Raw genomic sequence first — 5,451 nt, 5'->3', positions numbered from 1 at the left:
TTCTCTGTCTATTTCCTTAGCTCTGTTCTGGTGGATAACTATCATGAAGTTTACTCTGTGGTAGCTGCAGGCTCAGACACTGAGAGCACTGTTCTGCCTGCATCCGCGGGACGCCTGACAGTAGTGCGCCTATGAAACGGTGTTACAGTACTGTAGAGGATGACAGCCTCATTGGCCACAATCTTAGTTCTGTCACAGACAGACTCATGCCTCGTGATGCGGTTTCGAAATTCAGTTGGTACCGCGAAACACTGATGTCTCTTTGTCTATAGAAAAGAAACGAGAAGAAGCCCTGTAAGTCATACTTGATCCATGCTGGATTAGGTTTCTGACCTTCTCACAAACATGTTTCAGCTACGCCAGAGAGGACATTGCTGAAATCACAGAGAGGGTGAGATGTTGAATAGTGTTGTATTTCCTGATTCATGGAATTTGACGATACGATCAATTTTAAAGCCAAACTGAAATAATTGACTGAATTGTAATGTCTTAATTAGTGTGTTTATGATAGTTGATCAAAAAATGCCCATTTAGACTCCATCATTACTCACCTTCCGGTTGTTGTACAGTTTCAAACTGGAAACATTTGACATTGGTTTCCATCCATAAAATGCTTTCCATACTTCTATAAGTCAGTATTACTAATCATTGTAGCTTTAGATCTTGGTTGAAGCTATAAAATGCATATACATCTATAAATTTAAAGTTCTGTGTGTGTGTGTGTGTTCAGCAGTGGAGGCAGAGGTGTGTAATCAGATCATTCTGTGAGGATGTCCTGGCTCAGCTGTGTCAGAGAGCAATTCTATCTTCATACACTGCAAACCTCGTCTTCTTCCTCACGGTGTTTCGACTCATTGAGACTCGAGGATGTACCTGACCGATTTACCTATACTTTGAGGTAACGGGCGTAGACTTCTTTAGGAGGTCACCTGTGCATCTTGGGGATCGGAGCAAAGGCAAATCCGATGCAAAAATGGCACATTAAATAATCTATTCACATTTTTAAAAATGGTTTACAAGACAGAAATGATGTGGAAAAGTTCATTAGCATACAGACTTCAGAAATATAACAACCAGCAAACAAGCTTGGTAATTTAAAATGGGTAATAAACAAAACTTTTTGTAATTGCAGATTTTACTAAGAATTGAAATGTAATATGTATGTTTTCTGTTCTTTTTTTTTTATCTTTAAATTTAAACAGCTAAATGAATTTGGTTAAGTAATGTCATCCTATTAATGGTTTCTAAAGTATGACATGACTAGATACTAAGAATGGACTGTTTTGCCGTGTTTTTAGGCGTAAGGTAGGGAATTCTGGAGTGGGCATTCTCAGATATGACTGAGTCACTGGTACATACAGTATGTTTCTGTGGCACTATTTCCTGACAGCTTCTACTCCTTTTATGCTTCATTTTCTCCCAGCCGCACACCTTTGATTTTAGTCCAGCTGAATGGAGAATTTACTGAACAAATCACCAAACACCCATGCATGCATCGAAGCATGCACAATAATACACACACACACACACATTACCACACACAATGGCCACAAAGTGGACAGATTTTATCCCCTCTCAAGACTTTTTCCAGCAATTCAGTTTTTGAAAATGATATACCAGAGCACGTGTCCCAACTAGGCGCAGATGATAAACGAATAAATCACATATCTTTTAGTGCTGTGGACAGAGCTTATGGTCATGGTGACTGACAGAGAGAGACGAGACCCTGGACCAATGCACATTAAAACCACCAGCTTGATAATCTGTAGATTTGTGTTTTTTTCCAGTCCAATGTAAGCACTGTATTTTTGTCTATAGTGTTTTCTTGAAATCTGTGGTCTGAATTTAGACGATCACAGTCAATGTGCATGTAAAGCATGGAAAAGTGCACATCAAACTCACCTTATTGGTTGAGAAGATTGTTAGGTCTGTTGTCTCTGCACTTTAAATTAGGATTTAGGTCTACAGAGCAAAGGCGTTTCAACTTTGTGGTGTTTTTCAAATCAGGTAATAATCCTACTTACCTGACTCCACCCATAAACTCACCTCCACTGCAGCTATCAGCTGTCAGGTTTTGGCCACGCCTATCACAATCTTCTAGCTCCCATTGCTTTTGCATTGTAGGACTCTATAATTACTTAAAACTGTAATAAGAAAGTTTTTAACATACCACACATTCATCAATTGTAATATAAATTAATCTACAAGCAGTAAGAAGTACAGGGCTGATAAGCCTCACCCACAGTCAGTTCTGATTGGTCCAAAGTCACTGTCCATTATCTATATATCAATTTCTTAAGACGACTCGTGATTTAAAAACAAAAAAACAATGCGCCTGGGCTAAGACACAGTGTTAAAAATCTCTTCCTCTTCTGCAAATTTAGAAGACGTCGTCAACATATACAGTGGCTGCCTAAAGATGGGGTTCAGTAAGGTTTATTTTATAATTTTTCATTAATGTTTCTATTCAAAGCAAAGATTCATTAAATCAAAAGTGAAAAAGTAGGTATGCAAGTTTTATATTCAACTCATATTCAAATAATACCTTACTATTTTTGATACAACTGATATTAGAATGATTTCGAGAGATTTCTGACACTGAAAACTGAAAGAGAAGTTGAAAAAAAAAAAAATATATATATATATATATATATATATATATATATATATATATATATATATAATATATATATATATATATAATTTTTTTTTTTATTCCAGTGAATGCACCTTTGATGACATAATAAAACATTTAAAAATCTTACCATCCCCAAATTCTGTCTCAGTGTGGCATTTGTGCTTTTTCTTTCTTTTACTCATAACCATATTTTCTGGGTGGGGTTCTCAGCTTGAGTGTTAGACATGAAGAAAGGTTTGACGCTTCCTGCCTGATGCCAGCATGAACCTTAAAAAAAGCCAAAGGACCTTTTTAGAAACTGACTGTCGCCACGTGACAAATGATCACTGTCCATTTCTAACGCCACTGGTCTGGAGGGAGGTGTGCACCGAGAACTGTGTAAACGGTCAGGTCAGTGTGTCACTTTAGATCTACAGATTCTCTGCCAGGTGTCCACTGATGCCTCTGAAGTTCAGAGTCTGTGTGTGTCTCTCACCATATTCATCAAAGACGCAGCGCTGCTTCCAAAACAGTACATGAAATTTATCTTGTCTTATTTCATTCACGATCTGCTATGGTTTTTGTTGTAATGCTATGGCTTGATAAGTTCAAGTTGAATAATTGGAAATTGTATAAACTTTAGCAATTGGACGGGAACGGCAGAAAATCCTGTGATCGCTTTCTAAATGTCACATGTCTTAGAGTATTCCTTTTGATTCGAGAGGTTTACATGATGCGCCTGTAATATTTTCTGTGTGTGGTATTCTCGTGTGAATGGCCTGTTGTGTTGGTGTTGGCCCTTTTTCTTGGAGTAGGACATCGTGGTCTAAGTTATGCTTGACGCATGGACAATGGACGAGAAAGAAAGACACCTAATGTACAGTATAGTGCCTTGCTTGTGTACAGTTTCATACTTCAAACACACACTAGCCTGTACTGTACTTTTGTGATAAAAGAAAGAAAGGGAATAAAGAAATATGTTTGCACAAAATAAAATTGGTCTGCTCACATAATAACGTCTGATTCTAGTAACCTGAATAAAACAGGCTACGCTTACTGAAATTAGGTATTTACAATTTTTGTTTTTTTAATAACGTCAACACTGTCAAAACTAAAAAGAAAATGTTAAATCAGAATGGTGTTTTATTAAGAAAATATTATAAAAGGTTTATTAACCCTATTTAACTATATTGGTTCTTAGTTGTCATATTTTTTTCTTCTAAAGACCTCAATATTTTTATTTTTTCTATGTTAATAAAACAGAAATTTTGGTAAATTAATTGTACCTGTTTTGTGTTAAGAGTCTCTGATTCATTTGTAATCTGACCACAAAACCAGTCTCAAGCTGCTGGCTATACCTAGGATTGTCAAGTTAATTATTTGTGTTATGCTTTTTTATGACTAAAGAAAATCAATAGGGATATTAATGAGCATATCTCCATGTATACTGTACTTCTTCCATAAATACATTAAAACCAAATTTAAGTAATACGTTAAGAATCAGTGTATATATATATATATATATATATAATTCTTCCCCTCAATATTAAAATAAATTTTTTTTTTTGTTCTAAATGCTTGTATCTCGGCTAAATATTAAGGTTGAATGCACATCTTTTTTTTTTCTTTTAATTCCGCTTTTCAGCTGATGTATAAATCTTATGACTTTGAGACTTATGACGGTTTGTGGTTCACGTTTAAACGTGAAATGTTTAGTCACTAAGTACTGTAGCCCGTGGTTTGTCTTCAGAACGCCTTCAGTTTCGAAACAGTTCATGAGATAAAATCCCAGAAAGAAGTTGCTCACTGAAGGCGGGCCTCGCTTGAAATGAAACTGAAAGTGTTTTTCCTCCTCGGCATCATTTCGTATCCGCAAAGCGATGCTGCGGGTAACAATTACGAAATCCGTCACCCAACAGTAAACACTACTAATAGTGCGTCTGCGCATATTTCTGTTCATCTCCGTCTCCAAAGACGATGAGTAAAACCCTTATAATATATAGTTTTAATAACATTTAGTCTGCATAATGCACGTGAATTTAGTCTGATAAAAGCGAACTAACTGTGAATTAAAAAAATCAACAGCACATGTACTTCTCGCTTTTCTATGCTTTTTTATTTAAGAAAAGTCGTAGTCAGTCAAATATGTCTAATATAAAGTCGTAAGTTCATGTAGACCTTAATTTTACTAGTTGTTCACTTTAAATGTTGCTACTAATGTAAAATAGCAATAATAGTAACGCATTCAAGAAGGTTTTCTTCTGCCGTTGCTTATATGAGGATGTACTGCACGCGCAGCAAGATTACCGACGTCACTCCTGCCGGGAAAAAAGAAGCACGTGCTGTTTGGGTATGTTTTGGATGCTGGTTTAAGATTTTTTGAAACTATAGTTACCATGGTAAATGAAGGAGGCAAAGCAATGAACAAGCAGGCATCTGACACTTATCATTAAATAGCGAAGTGTTTAGAGGAAAGTGCATTTCTAAGTTGATACAAAGGAAACAATTATTAACTATGTTTTTTTTTTTTTTTTTTCATAAGCGACCGCATTATTCTCATTTCATTTTCGATTGCAGGAGCGCAATGATCTACCGAAGAGTGAATGGTTGTTCGATTCTGTGAACATATGATTAGAGTCGATATATATCTTTTCTGATTCTAAATTTATTGTAATAACATTGTACCTGCCTTTTCCTTTCTCAAGAGAGAAGACGTAAAAAGAGGTCCACCAAATATTGATGTCTCTCAAATCAGTATTCTGCCCAGAATGTAGGTCATATTTCTCAGCACCTGTATATTAAATTCAACTGTCACTAAAATATTAACATTGCGA

Source organism: Puntigrus tetrazona, chromosome 2 (assembly GCF_018831695.1).
Source record: "Puntigrus tetrazona isolate hp1 chromosome 2, ASM1883169v1, whole genome shotgun sequence".
Lineage (NCBI taxonomy): Eukaryota > Metazoa > Chordata > Actinopteri > Cypriniformes > Cyprinidae > Puntigrus > Puntigrus tetrazona.
The sequence above is the reverse complement of the archived record's forward strand: the minus strand, read 5'-3'. Positions refer to the sequence as shown.